This window comes from Schistocerca nitens, chromosome 2 (genome assembly GCF_023898315.1).
Source record: "Schistocerca nitens isolate TAMUIC-IGC-003100 chromosome 2, iqSchNite1.1, whole genome shotgun sequence".
Classification (NCBI taxonomy): Eukaryota; Metazoa; Arthropoda; class Insecta; order Orthoptera; family Acrididae; genus Schistocerca; species Schistocerca nitens.
Window position 1 is genome coordinate 936,370,795 of NC_064615.1, and position 16,956 is coordinate 936,387,750.

Genomic DNA, 16,956 nt, shown 5'->3' on the forward strand with positions numbered 1-16,956 from the left:
CATAAGGTTTTTGCATCTTCTTTCGTTTATTCCGTATGTGAAATTCCCATTTTTCTTTAATTTATTTCCTTTACATATCATTTCTTTCTGAAATTGATGAACAAAGATTAATGCCTTGCATTTAAATCATATACCCTCTAAATAATGACTGGTTAATGGTGACACAATTAAGCATACAGTATATCATGACAGAAAACGTAATATGTCAAAAGCATAGACATTTTTTAGAGATATATGTATTTCTCGATTGGTCAATAATTCGCAATATTTCCATATCGTTTTTTTTTCCGTATATTGATACTCTTCTGCATATCGTTATTTTGCGATACATCAATATTTACTCGATTATCTATATTTTTCGAAAGATCGGTATTTTACTATGGATTGAAAGTTTTCGGTAAACCGATATTTTTTGATGTATCTATAGTTTTCGATAGACGGATGTTTTTCGATAGAACGGTATGTTCCGAGAGATCGATATTTCTTGATACTTCGATAGACCAATAGACTGATACATTGATATTTTTCAATATAACAATATTTTACGGTAATCAAGTAATTTTGTTGGGTCAATTGTTTTCGATAGTTCAATGATCGTCGATTGACCGGTAGTTTTCGAAAGTTAGATATTTTTGGACTTGTAGCTATCTTTCGATACTTCTATAATTTGTAATTGTTCGAAATTATTCTTTGTATCGATATTTATCGATATGTCGATTTAGCTCTAAATACTGACATTTTTCAACGTATCAATATTGAAACACGTATGTTGTGTGGCGGCGATGGCGAGGCATTGCAGAGTCTCTGACCAGAGAGCTATTTGTCGTTCCTAGTCTGCGCTTGACCGCGCGAGAGTTCAGTTGCGAGTTAGAGTTCGTAAGTAGTAGCGCATGCGAGATGACGTAGTCTGTGGTAGTAGCGCGCGAGAGATAGTCGTAGCTGTTGTGTGAGGAGTCGGCGGGCGTCGACATGGCACTCTGGTCAAGATTCAGGACAAGGTATATATTTTAAATAAGGTAATGAAGCAGCATTGCGCACATTTGATAATGTAATGTAAATTAACTGTAACTAATTTGTTCAAGAATCGCCCCAATAATAATTCTGTTTTTTAAACCAACCATTTTTTAACAAAGAATCTTTTTTTTTAAAGAATATTTCCGTTACAATTCCTAAAAGAAAAGTTTCCCTTAAATTCAAAATTTTTGCGATGCATTTCCTTCGAGCTATAGTGAAAAATAAGAGCAGATGCAGTTTTACTAAGGTTAAGAATTACAGTTTAATTAGTGAACAGGGCCTAAGATCGACATTTCGGTCTATTTGCGTTTTCATTGTCACTGAGATTTTATTATCACTGAATTGACTTTCATTTTTTGTGAGGAACTTATACTTGGGTCAGATTGTGACTTTCTTTCCTCAGATCATCGGCAATTCGTTGCTCTGTTGTATTTGTGTTTGTTGCCTTTTGCATTGTGCTTATTGTTTTGTGAATAATTTTGACTATTGTAAAAATGCCGCGAAAGACTGTGAAAAGTGCATCACGAGGTATTTTGAATGAAATTACCGACGTAAACAACGTGATCGATACTAATTGTGACACGCAGTGTAATGATGACAATCCTGCGTTCACTGACAATCAATGCGTTCCAACCACTAATGATGAGTTTTATCTTAATGATGAACAAACGAACTCAATTGTCTCCTCTGTTAATTTGACGACAATTGATGACACGGGGCGCTCTATTGTAATGAGCGGTGCCCAGTTTAACACACCCGGTTTGGAAAATTCATGTAACGGACAGACGAATTTTTCTAATGAAAATGAACAGGATACTCAAAGTAGGAGAGATTTATTTAATTCCGAAATAGTGACTGACAGTGTACATCCGACTGGGAAACCTTTTTGTAAATTACAGAATGAACAAATGGTCACACAAAACGCGACAATGGCAGATACACCATCAAACAGTACAGAAAATAGAGTAGGTAATGTTACCTTGGAACAAATTATGGCAATATTGCTACAACAGAACGAAAAACAAGACAACCTTAATGAAAAATTAGACAACAATTCCAGACAGCTTAATGAAAAATTAGACGACAATTCCAGGCAGCTTAGTGAACAAATTAGAGCCGTTGCCGCGCAGTGCCATGACACTAAGGTACAGTTACGCGAGGAAATTGAGGCTTGTTCAAAGAAAAGTAGCGAAGAAATTAAAGCTGTTGCTCAGGAATTAAGGGATATGCAAACAGCCACAACAGAAACACTAAGAGAGCAGTCGGTAGACAGTGCTCTGAAAAAGCTACACAATTACGCGACGAGTTTAAAGCAATGACGGTAGAACTTTCGCGCACAATGGATGAAACGATTGACGCGAAATTCGACCAACAGAACTCCCAAATTAACGAACGTCTTAGTGTTCACATACAAAACAGTGATACGCGTTTCCGCAAATTCATACAGGATCAAAATAAAGTCAAACGTCAAGTCATGGAAACAATCACTGCTCAGAGACAAGAAGACAAACGTAAAATGTTTGCGAAGGCAAAAACGTATGTAGACAACAATGTTGCTACAGTGACCGACGAAATTAATACCATCAAACAGTCGAACACAGAATTACGTGACGAAATTTCCGATCTTAAATCGAAAACAGACACATACACAACAGATTTTCAGACAGTGACCGACAGACTTGAACAATTAGAACTAACACAGGATTCCGATGTCGTGAAAGCTGACGTTAAGAAATTGAACGAAACCACACGTAGATTACAAAAACAGATTAATACTACTGACACTAAAAACGATGATCAGGTTAAAATACTGACTGAAAAATATGATGAATTGGCCAGTCGTATTGATGTTATTGAAAGTAATAATGACAACAAATCAGACGATACTTCACCGGTTTCATTTAACCAAACACCGGAATTTCAAAATTTACAGCAGACAATTAATGAGATCGATTCGTCTAATAACACCTTACGTAGAAAATTGTCAAGTTTACAGCAAGAGGTAACAGAGATAAAAAACATTTCAGTTAATAACTCATCACAGCAGTCGCCACTTTGTGAACATTTGTCAGACTCACGCAGCGCGTATAATTTGAGGAATTTACAGAGACTACGCGACTTAAAATCCGAAAAGCCACGCGACTTAAAATTTGAAAAGCGACGCAACTTGAAATCCGAAATGACACAGACAAACAGATTCACACACAAACCTGAACGTGTTCTCAAATTTAGAGACGAGAACGTAGATTATAAGCAATTTGCATTTGTAAGAAAATCTAAGGAGTTTAATAATGACAGAGCACAGATACACGATTTGAACTGTATAAGACAATTTATTTTTGTGCTTTCGCCGCTATTGCGTGTAATGCGGAAGCTGGCCTTGAACTGGATACTACAATTTTGTTTTGGATTTTTACCGGTATTGCCTGCAACGCAAAAGATAAAATTTATTTGCAGCGCGTAAAAGACCTCAGGGGATTCATTACGCTTTAATAAATATGTGCCGTAGCGTGCACAGGGCCCCGAGCTGTAGTAGTGCTGTTTCATCTTTAGTTTTCTGCACTGCTGCCTTCTCTTCTACTATCCTTTATATCTATCAAAACAGCTCTTTAACTATTGCCCTATCGAGAATTAAGAATATGTACTAAAAACCCGATGTGACAAATTTTTACCGAAAGTGACAATTTTCATTAGCACTCCCGTAATGACAACTACCGCCGTAATTTTGATAAAAGATAAAATCTCAGTATGTGTAAAATTATTAGTAACAGGGACCACATTTTAGTAACAATAGACGTTTTTCACCACAACAGTATGAAAGTCAGCCGCTTAGCATACCTAACCAGCAATGCAGTCTACAAGGTCAACCAAGCTTTAATGTTTCGCCGCGTGCACGTATAGTCTCAGCTCCAACAAATAGTAACGCACAGCAGCAAGGAAATAACTGCGTATCGAAAACACGGTATATCAATTCCTATCGCACTGCACCGTATAGGAATGATTATCACGACAGACGTAAAAACGATGAGCACAATTATCAGCGTACGTACAATAACAGACGGTCTTACGAGCAGCAAAATGATCAGCAGCAACACCTTCTCATGAATGAACCCGACAGTAGGTATCACCCAGAGCGTAATACGTCTGGAAGAAGTAATAGAACTGTTCAAATAGTCGAAATGCCACAGAATCGTCCTGACAATAATAATACGTCAGATAGAATTTGACTAGATACTGTACAGGTCGCATCTTCCAGTAACACAAGCACTACATTTGTCACGCAAAATGTTGTTCACGAAAATGTAATTACTTTTGACGATATCAGAGACACTCTTTTACAGGAAAGACCAGTTGTTCAGAAAACCATTTCACATCCTGTCATCGAAATTAAAATTAGTTCATCGAAATTTTCAGCAGTAATCGATTCCGGATCACCTATGTCAGTAATAAATGAAGAAACTTTTAACGAGTGTAACAAAGAGAATACGTATCCCACATTACCATTAGGCAAAACGAAAGTAAAAGGAGCAGTATCGAGTAAAGGAGTGGACGTTAAATTACAGACACACTTATCATTTTGTATTGCAGAGAGCGAAACCCTGTGTGAGACAGAGTATACAAATAAACCAAGACTTCTCCCTTTTCCCGGCGGGGTCAGGGATTTTCTCTGCCTCGTGATAACTGGGTGTTGTGTGATGTCCTTAGGTTAGTTAGGTTTAAGTAGTTCTAAGTTCTAGGGGACTGATGACCATAGATGTTAAGTCCCATAGTGCTCAGAGACACTTCTCCCTTTGAGTATTGCCGCTACGTTCCCAGGTGTTCTGCTCGCGGGAAACGGCCAAAATTCCCCGGGCCACTTGAGATTCTTGGACACCCAAGTCGTGCTGTTGCTATTCACCTCGCCGCTCTGTCCGTGTTACCTAGAATCGTGGCAAAGCTGTTTTTCGCTCTAACAAGGGGAGACCGCCAATTTTGAAATTCAGATTCAATTCATACTGCGCATAATAAAAGCTCATGGCCAGAGGTGTAATGTGGCAAAGCACCAAGATGCACTTCTCAGTCGTTGTCGAGAAAATCGACAGTAAAAAGAAACCGTTGCATAGAAATACTCTCTACGATTAATAACTTTCTACAGCGTCGTGGCGCAGCGGTAAGCGCTCGGGTTCGTAATCCGAAGGTCGCCGGATCGAATCTCGCGCCATGCAACTTTTTTTTTTTTAGTATTTGTTTTTAGTAATTCAAATGTGTGTATATACACACACACACACACACACACACACACACACACACACACACACACATATATATATATATATATATATATATATATATATATATATATATATGTGTGTGTGTGTGTGTGTGTATATTCCCGGTAATCAGTTGCAACAATTATGCATATTGTGGTGTCACCGCTAGACACCACACTTGCTAGGTGGTAGCTTTAAATCGGCCGCGGTCCATTAGTACATGTCGGACCCGCGTGTCGCCACTGTGTGATCGTAGACCGAGCGCCACCACACGGCAGGTCTAGAGAGACGGACTAGCACTCGCCCCAGTTGTACGGACGACATTGCTAGCGACTACACGTACGAAGCCTTTCTCTCAATTGCCGAGAGACAGTTAGAATAGCCTTCAGCTAAGTCCATGGCTACGGCCTAGCAAGGCGCAGTTAACCATATCTGGAGAGAGTCTCACTTGTATTATCAAGAGAAATGTACCATAATTAATTAAAGTTAAGTATACGAGAAGCTCCGTTCTTTTCTTTGTAGCATTCATAAAGTATCCTGTTTCAGACTTAACGCAAGACGGCGTGAGTTGACGCGTGCCCTTTCGGCTACTTCTCAGTGTGGCGTAGCTAGCTTGTTACGCCACAACACATACAATAAGTTGTTGAAAGTCGTTTGTCGTGGAAAAACTGGCGACTTCGAACATCATTATGTTTTCCGCAAACGAAGTTGTATTTCACAAATGTTATTAATTGTCTTCATAATGTTAACCACGTATAGTTAACGGAAGACGTAGAAACGATATTCCGAAACGAATACGTATAGCGCAAGTCAAACGTTCGAATTAGAATAGAAACCCCACGAACACAAATTTGCTGTGGCAGGTATGAAATACAAACTTCGTTACTCGCTCGTTACACTTGAAGGACAGATGTTGAATGGGCCGAAACGAGCCGCCGCATAACAGCGTAGTTGCCTGCTAACTTCGAAAGAAGGTAGATGCGGTCCGTAGCACAACTTATAACATCGTCGACAATCAGTGCGGACGTGAGAGCTTTGGTATACCCTGTTAAACAAACGCAAAAATGGAGGCGGTACAATTGGAGAGCGATCCGCCTTCACCAACATGCATAAGTAATTCATTAATAGTTAATATATATATATATATATATATATATATATATATATATATATATATATATTTGAATTACAAAAAGCTAATAATAAAAAAATGTTGCATGGCGCGAGATTCGATCCGGCGACATTCGGATTACGACCCCGAGCGCTTACCGCTGCGCCACGACGCTGTAGAAAACTATTAATCGTAGAGAGTATTTCACCGCAACGGTTTCTTTTAACTGTCGATATCCTCGACAACGACTGAGAAGTGCATCTTGGTGCTTTGCCACATTACACCTCTGGCCATGAGCTTTTATTATGCGCAGTATGAATCGAATCTGAATTTCACAATTGGCGGCCTCCCCTTGTAAGTTTATAATTTCCGCTGCCTCGGGCACACGTGCGAATGTCCACGGCTTCCCTTGGCGGCGTGTTGATGTATGCAGCGTCTTCGCTTGTCGCTAATCCTCTGGGGGCCTGCCCTCTGTGAAGCGTGCCGACATGGGCGCGCGACCGCCGCTCGCCCGTGGGCACTACCTGTGTCCACCTGGTCGCCGGGCTTCCCAGCTAGGAACGCATCACAAGAATTCCTTTCATGCACAAAGTGTACCAAGTTTGCAAAGAGAAATAGCCCTTTACCGATGCTTAATGACACAATAATTCACCCCCATCACACTTCATTGTTGTTGTTGTGGTCTTCAGTCCTGAGACTGGTTTGATGCAGCTCTCCATGCTACCCTATCCTGTGCGAGCTTCTTCATCTCCCAGTACCTACTGCAACCTACATCCTTCTGAATCTGCTTAGTGTATTCATCTCTTGGTCTCCCTCTGCGATTTTTACCCTCCACGCTGCCCTCCAATGCTAAATTTGTGATCCCCTGATGCCTCAGAACATGTCCTACCAAACGGTCCCTCCTTCTAGTCAAGTTGTGCCACAAACTCCTCTTCTCCCCAATTCTATTCAATACCTCGTCATTAGTTATGTGATCTACCCATCTAATCTTCAGCATTCTTCTGTAGCACCACATTTCGAAAGCTTCTATTCTCTCCCTGTCCAAACTATTTATCGTCCATGTTTCACTTCCATACATGGCTACACTCCATACAAATACTTTCAGAAACGACTTCCTGACACTTAAATCTATGCTCGATGTTAACAAATTTCTCTTCTTCAGAAACGCTTTCCTTGCCATTGCCAGTCTAGATTTTATATCTTCTCTACTTCGACCATCATCAGTTATTTTGCTCCCCAAATAGCAAAACTCCTTTACTACTTTAAGTCTCTCATTTCCTAATCTGATTCCCTAATCTGATTCGGCATCGCCCGACTTAATTCGACTACATTCCATTATCCTCGATTTTCTTTCGTTGATGTTCATCTTATATCCTCATTTCAGGGCACTTTCCATTCCGTTCAACTGCTCTTCCAAGTCCTTTGCTGTCTCTGACAGAATTACAATGTCATCGGCGAACCACACTTCATATATTGCAATAAACTAATGAGTGATTTTAAAAGCAATTACCTCCTTTAATTAAAAACATGAAAAGCTTTGACGCTTTTCACAGTCTTCAAGATCTCCTGACCAAGAAAGCAAAGCATATGGAGAATAACGGTAAAGAGGACGAAAAGGGAAATAAAACAGAAAAGGGAGATGTAAGAAGAAATTATATAGAAAGAGAAAATTTTCGGAGGTAGGAACAAATTTGATCAATAGAGCTCGTACAAAGCATAACTTTTGGCTCGCGTAGCATACGAGCTGAAAATAGGAGGAAACGTGTTTCCAGTTTATCAAGAGTAGGTGCGTACCTCATCACGAGCCGTGGCCGCCGATCTCGCAGACACGCGCACCTCTCGACCTCCCGCGGCCCCCGCCGGGGCGTCGCCGGCCGCACTTTATGGAGCCATAAAGATGCCTCCAGCAGCTCTGGGGCAGATTAAAGCGCTTGTCTGCTGCTTCACGCTGCGTTTGGCCGGCCACCGGGCCCGCGACCAGCTGGAGGGCCACCCCGCGACCACCGACCACCGACCAGCGACCAGCTGTCCGCGAGGTCGTCCAGCCGACATGTGTGCCGTCGTAAACCAGCCGCTGTGCCAACTCCGAAACAAAACAACGCCGCCGTAATTGCGTTCTGGACAGTGCCACCCCGTTTTCACTACTGGGCAGCCGTTGTGAACAGCTGGCGATCTACCAAGGGAACTGGTTTTTACTCCAAAGCAATGATTCATAAATTGGTGTGTCAAACAAAACAAGAAGGGAGACGTTGTGAAGAACTCAGCAGAGATAATATTTTAGCACACGTGACTGATACTGACAGATATCCATACACGTTTGAAAAATGTTTGTATGTATTTGTGTATGTATGTGTTCCATGTCTCATCCAACACCAGTGGACCGATTTCAACCAAACTTGGTACGCATATCTCTTACCGCCAGGTAACAACCACTGTCGGTGTAAGTGCACAGTTCAGGAGATGTGACGTTATAAACAACTAGATGTGTGGAAAACTGCCGCAAAACTCACGGCGTTTAAATTGATTATATCTGTGCTAATAACTCTATTCGCCACAAATTTCACAGACACTATTCACGTATAACGTTAAACGCACCTAGAAAATTATATCATGATAACACACTTAGTGCAGGAGATATGACGTCACAAACACTGAGATGCGTGAAAAACAACACATTGTGCATGACGTTTAAATTTATTACTTCTTTTCTGCTAATTATACACTACTGGCCATTAAAATTACTACACCAAGAACTGACACGTAATTACATTTTCACGCAATTTCGGTCCATAGATCCTGAGAAAACAGTACGCAGAACAACCACCCCTGGCCGTAATAACGGTCATGATACGCCTGGGCATTGAGTCAAACAGAGCTTGGATGGCGTGTACAGGTACAGCTGCCAATGCAGCTTCAACACGATACCACAGTTCATCAAGAGTAGTGACTGGCGTATTGTCACGAGCCAGTTGCTCGGCCACCATTGACCAGACGTTTTCAGTTGGTGAGAGATCTGGAGAATGTGCTGGCCAGGGCAGCAGGCGAACATTTTCTGTATCCAGAAAGGCCTATACAGGACCTGCATCATGCGCTCGTGCATTATCCTGTTGAAATGTAGGGTTTCGCAGGGAACGAATGAAGGGTAGGACCACGGGTGGTAACACATCTGAAATGTAACGTCCACTGTTAAAAGTGCCGTCAATGCGAACAAGAGGTGACCGAGACGTGTAACCAATGGCACCGCACACCATCACGCCGGGCGATATGGCAGTATGGCGATGACGAATACACGCTTCCAATGTGCGTTCACCGCGATGTCGCCAAACACGTATGCGACCATCATGATGCTATACACAGAACCTGTATTCATCCGAAAAAATGACGTTTTGCCATTCGTGCACCTAGGTTCGTCGTTGAGTACACCATCGCAGGCGCTCCCGTCTATCATTCAGCGTCGAGGGTAACCGCAGCCATGGTCTCCGAGGTGATGGTCCATGCTGTGGCTAACGTTGTCGAACTGTTCGTGCAGATGGTTGTTGTCTTGCAAACGTTCCCATGTGTTGACTCAGGGATCGAGACGTGGCTGCACGATCCGTTACAGCCATGCGGATAAGAAGCCTGTCATCTCGACTGCTAGTTATACGAGGCCGTTGGGATCGAGCACGGCGTTCCGTATTACCCTCCTGAACCCACTGATTCCATATTCTGCTAGCAGTCATTGGATCTCGACCAACGCGACCAGCAATGTCGCGATACGATAAACCGCAATCCCGATAGGCTACAATCTGACCGTCATCAAAGACGGAAACGTGATGGTACGCATTTCTCCTCCTTACACGAGGCATCACAACAACATTTCACCAGGCAACGCCGGTCAACTGCTGTTTGTGTATGAGAAATCGGTTCGAAACTGTCCACATGTCGGCACGTTGTAGATGTCGCCACCCGTGCCAGCCTTGTGTGAATGCTCTGAATAGCTAATCATTTGCATATCACACCAACTTCTTCGTGTTGGTTAAATATCACGTCTGCAGCACGTCATCTTCGTGGTGTAGCAATTTCAATGGCCAGTAGTGTACTTGCAACACAGTTTGCAGATAGTATATACTTACACAAATATATCATTGTATTATTCAAGAGATATGACGTCATAAACACTGAGACGCGTGGAAAAATGCCGCATCATGCATGAAGATTTAATAAATTTATTCTTGATTGCTAAGATACTTGCACAGTCGAGTCGACTTACAGAAATTCGTGTCACCTTTTAGCGCTTCTGACAGCTTTCAACTGCGAAGGGCAATTGGCTGTAGGTGAAAATAATAGCCGTCTGCAGAACTATGAAGAGGCGTTTCCATAGAGACGTTTACAAAAACGTGTAGTAGACACGCGAAGCAGCTGTGCTTATGCATTTGTGCATTATGCATAGTTCTTTGTGCGATTGTTTCATAATTTCAAAAATGTTTTCACAAATACATGGTGAAACATCCCCTTAGAAAAATTTGTGAATTGCTGTGCTGGTAAACCCCTTACGTTATATGATTTTCAAACAGCTGAGCAAAACTGAACGTACTCAGACCTTTCTCTCTTTACTTATTCTAATCATCACTGAACTGACACACAATATTTTTAGCGCAACGCAGTCTGACTTCCAATAATCCCTACAAAAGAATGGCCGTGACTAACAATAACCTATACCTTTCATAAATCACCTACCTCACAAAAACCTTCGTTACTCGAACTACTGCAGTACAGCGAGCGCCAATACTGCCAGCTAAATAAAGGATTTTGACTACTGAAGGCACTAACTACTGATAGGCATAGTTAGCAAATGAAACATTTTGATAGAAAACAAACAATGTATTTACCTTAATGGTGTTCAAAAGTCATAATATATATATATATATCAGTTCATGACATCCTGTCTCACAGATTTCGTTTTTCTGTCGGACACACGTCCAGATCGTCTGGTCTCAAAACTCTGCCATCTCTGTTCCCACATCCAACACTGCTGGCGGCTCACCTCCAACCGCGCAACGCTACGCGCTGTTCACATCCAACTGCCCAACACTACAATAGCGAATATTCCAACAATGCCAACCAGTCACAGACTGCACACAGCACAGCCAGTTGTTTTCATACAGAGCGCTACGTGACGTTAGCAACATAAAACCTAATTAGCCTACTTACAATGGAAATGCAGTTTTTTTTATATTACATTACAAACACAGTTCATTTTTTTGTTTTCTTATTTCTGTTTCTAATAGAAAATAAGCAAAATGTGTACCCACGTAATTCCGGGTTTGTCAGCTAGTATTTCATAAAAGTTTGTTTTTAAAGAATCGACATTAACGCCAGAAATGAGAGATAATGTGACGCTGTTATACACCACAACGCCGATACGTCAAATGAGAGATGAGTTTGATGCGATCGCGGGAGTTTAATAGGCCACGGCGTTATTCATACCCAGCCAACGTGTATCTGTTCTAGTTTACTCTCGTTCAAAAAGAAAAAAAGAAGATTGTGATTTAACGTTTTGTCGGCGACGAGGTCATTAGAGTTGGGGCAAAATTTCGGATTGTGGAAGAAAAGTGAAAGAAATAAGCCTTAATCTTTCAAGGGAATCATTTGGTTATGCTCCTTAAGCGATTTAGAGAAATCAAAGAGAAACTAAATCTGGATTGCTTGGCAGGGTTTTTTAGTTCTGTTCTATTCTCACATGGGAACCTCCCCATCGCACCCCCCTCAGATTTAGTTATAAATTGACGCGGTGGATAGGCCTTGAAAAACTGAACACAGATCAATCGAGAAAACAGGGAGAAGTTGTGTGAAACTACGAAAAAATAAGCAAAATAGACAAACTGAGTAGTCCATGTGTAATATAGGCAACATCAAGGACAATCTCACCTGAGGAGCGCCGTGGTCTCGTGGTTAGAGTAAGCAGCTGCGCAGTGAGAGGTCCTTGGTTCGAATCCTCCCTCGGGTGAAAATTTTACTTTCTTTATTTTCGCAAAGTTACGATCTGTCCGTTCATTCATTGACGTCTCTGTTCACTGTAATAAGTTAAGTGTCTGTGTTTTGCGACCGCACCGCAAAACCGTGCGATTAGTAGACGAAAGGACGTGCCTCTCCAATAGGAACCGAAAACATTTGATCGCACGGTCATAGGTCAACCGATTCCTCCACAGGAAAACACGTCTGATATATTATATACGACACTGGTGACGGCATGTGCGTCACATGACAGGAATATGTTGTCGACCCACCTAACTTGCACAGTACCGAGCGAGGTGGCGCAGTGGTAAGACACTGGACTCGCATTCGGGAAGACGACGGTTCAATCCCGCGTCCGGCCATCCTGATTTAGGTTTCCCGTGATTTCCCTAAATCACTCCAGGCAAATGCCGGGATGGTTCCTCTGAAAGGGCACGGCCGACTTCCTTCCCTAATCCGATGAGACTGATGACCACGCTGTCTGGTCTCCTTCCCCAAAACCAACCAACCAACCTAACTTGCACACTTGTCGAATGGGTAAAAAGATTCTTCTACCTTGCCCGATTTAGGTTTTCTTGTGGATGTGATAATCACTCTCAAAAAAGTGATGAAAACATAAGACTTTGTCACATAAACTGCAACAAATGAATGCAACAGTTTCACAGTCGCACAGTTTTCCCTGTGCTCTGTCAAAACATATGTTTTTTACGTTTTCAAATGTTTCCGTGTGTAGACCGTCAAATCCTGCATATGTCCAAGCAAATCTAAACATGTCCTGGAATTCTGGAGAGCGAAGTTGATTATGTGTGAGTGCCTGAACTTTAATAATTGTCTGAAAATAAAAAATTAAACTTTTCACTCGTGGGCAGATTTGAACCAAAGACCTCTCGTTCCGGAGTTGCTCACGCTAACCACGGGACCATGGCGCTCGCAAGCTGATACTCTCCTAGATGTTGCATACCTTGCGCATGGCCTACTCAGTTTGTATATTTTGCTTATTTTTTTCATAGTTCCACACAACTTCTTCCTGTTTTCTCGATTGATCTGTGTTCAGTTTTCCAAGGCCTATCCCTGTGCCAACTTATAACTAAATCTGAGGGGGGTGCGATGGGGAGGTTCCCTTGTCAGTATTATTTCGAACTGCAGTTCCATACTAACTAGTGAAATGATAATAGATATGAATAAACATGCATTACAACAGATGGCACACACAGGCCAGAAACAAGTACTGTTACGCTGAAGCCGCGCGTTCAACATCAAGCTCCTTTAGCTCCATTGGTCTGTGAGCATTGATAATTTTCTTAAAGCGTGGACCAATAAAAGGATAATGATAATCTAACCATATAATGAGATTATAACATGGTGCTTATTCACCCTCTCGCAAAGTGCCCCAGCGTCGAGGATGTGTTACTGGTTGGTGAAAGTTAGATATTACGCTTTAGAGGCGTAACGCCTTTATCACGAACCCCATTCATATAGCCATCAAGATAATGATGATGGTGTTTGGTTTGTGGGACGGTTATCAGCGCCCGTACAAATTCCCAGCCTTTGATCAGTCCAATCTCGCCACTTTCATGAATGGTAATGAAATGATGAGGACAACACAAACACCCAGTAATCTCGAGGCAGGTGAAAAATCCCTGACTCCCGCCGGGAATCGGACCCGAGACCCCGTGCTCGGGAAGCGAGAACGCGACCGCGAGACCACGAGGTGTGGATATATAGCCATCAAGTTGCAGTTGTAACGTTTAATAGTGATGTCTTCTTGATAACTGGTAAGTGTTAACGACCCGATACCCTACAGATTATTCCGACACTCAGGGTCACGGCCACATTGGCCCATGTTCGACATAGGCCTCACGCTAGAATACGGTCACTTGCGGAGGGAACCAGCATCTTCCGTGCATCTTATGCAGATACTGCGCACTCGTCTAAAGCAGTCGCTGTAACGTGTACCACTCCTATCAGAGTGTGAACAGTTATTTCATTAACTGCTAATAGTGCATCGCGCCATCTGTTTGCCGAGTATCGTACTACCTCCGCGTCATCTGAGATCTGGCCACAAAGGAGAGGAACAGACGATCTAGAAGGTGTTCTATACCTCATGGAGATAACCGTGAGACTGTTTAAAGATGTTTGTACTATGTTTTCGTGTGCTGTCAATACTCTCGGCACAAACAAGTTTGTTCTGACGTATCCACAAGCACTGAAACGAAGGTGAAGAACGCAAGAGTTGAGAAGGCGGTGAAACGACATCGGCCAATGGTGAACTGATTAAGACCGCACCACGACAGGAACGGCCTCCATGAGAGGAGAACATAAGCGCTGCTCCTGTTAGCCTCGGCTGCGGAGTATCGGCTCAGTACTCGGACAGTATACGGACAGGCCCAGCAGAGAGTGCAACGATAGCAGTTATTAGTGATCCACAAAATATGTGACACATGTGCATGTACATTGCATATAGCAAATACTCTGATTTATATTGCATGTCGCCCATCGTTTGCGACATCGTTGTAAATTCACTACTGGCCTTTAAAAGTGGTACACCAAGAAGAAATGAAGATGGGAACGGGTATTCATTGGACAACTAGATTATACTAGAACTGACATGTGTTTACATTTTCACACAATTTGGGTGCATAGATCCTGAGAAATCAGTACCCAGAACAACCACCATTGGTCGTAATAACGGCCTTGATACGCCTGGGCATAGAGCCAAACAGAGCTTGGATGGCTTCCTATGCAGCTTCAACACGGTACCACAGTTAATCAAGAGTACTGACTGGCGTATTGTGACGAGCCAGTTGCTCGGCCACCATTGACCAGACGTTTTCAGTTGGTGAGAGATCTGGAGAATGTACTGGCCAGGGCAGAAGTCGAACATTTTCTGTATCCAGAAAGGCCCGTACAGGACCTGCAACAGGAGGTCGTACATTATCCCGCTGAAATGTAGGGTTTCGCAGGGATCGAATGAAGGGTAGAGCAACGGGTCGTAACCCATCTGAAATGTAACGTCCACTGTTCAAAGTGCCGTCAATGCGAACAACAGGTGACCGAGACGTGTAACCAATGGCACACCATACCATCTCGCTGGGTGATACGCCAGTATGGCGATGACGAATACACGCTTCCAATGTGCGTTCATCGCGATGTCGCCAAACACGGCTGAGACCATAGCCTTCAGCTACGTCTTTTGCTACGACCTAGCAAGGCGCCATATTCAGTAATTAGAATGAATTCTGAACTGATAATATTGTGAATCATGTACCGTCAAGAGCGACGTTCATCATTAATGGATTAAAGTTAAGTATCAAACCAGCTACGTCCACTTTCTGAATTCTAATTCCTTCTCATGTTCCAGACCTCACGTCAGTATAGTTCTTCCCTCTTCACGCCATCCTGCGTGAGCTAAAACGCGTGCTATTCGGCCTCCTCTTCTAACACGGTGTTGGCCCCTTCTGCCAACACAACAGCGACCATCATGATGCTGTAAACAGAACCTCGAGTCATCCGAAAAAATTACGTTTTTCCATTCGTGCACCCAGGTTCGTCGTTGAGTACACCATCGCAGGCGCTCCTGTCTGTGATGCAGCGTCAAGGCTAACTGCAGCCATGGTCTCCGAGCTGATAGTCCATGCTGCTGCAAACGTCGTCGAACTGTTCGTGCAGATGGTTGTAGTCTTGCAAACGTCCCCATTTGTTGACTCAGGAATCGAGACTTGACTGCACGATCCGGTACAGACATGCGGATAAGATGTCTGTCATCTCGACTGCTAGTGATACGGATCCAGCACGGCGTTCCGTATTACCCTCCTGAACCCACCGATTCCATATTCTGCTAACAGTCATTGGATCTCGACTAACGCGACCAGCAATGTCGCGATACGATAAACCGCAATCGCGATAGGCTACTATCCGACCTTTGTCAAAGTCGGAAACGTGATGGTACGCATTTATCGTCCTTACACGAGGCATCACAGCCACGTTTCACCAGAATACGCCGTTCAACTGCTGTTTATTTATGTGAAATCGGTTGGAAACTTCCCTCATGTCAGCACGTTTTAAGTGTCGCTACCGACGCTAATCTTGTGTGAAGGCTCTGAAAAGCTAATCATTTGCATACCACAGCATCTTCTTCCTGTCGGTTAAATTTCGCATCTGTAGCTTGTCATCTTCGTGGTGTAGCAATTTTAATGGCCAGTAGTGTACAAGTCAAGTATTGTCAATGTTGTCTTTTGTAATAACAACTACTAATGTTATTTGCTTGAATATTTGTATCGCATTCCGAGAACGCAGCATCCAATAGACATCCTATAAGCGATGGGTGGGCAGGACCCCACAAAGTTGGTGTCACGAGGGGTGGCTGATGGGAGCTACCTTAAAACCATTTCACACATACGGTTGCTTCCTTCAGCCACCTCGCTGTACGTCAAATTAGGTTGGGCTGGTAGTACAGATAGAGTGACCACAAGTTGTTCGTGTGACTATGAAAATAACCACTAGACGACGGTATTTTTCTGTGGCTGTCATTTAATTCGTAGAAGCTGGTGATATTTTCAGAGGTCATAGTTATTGGAGTGAACAAGT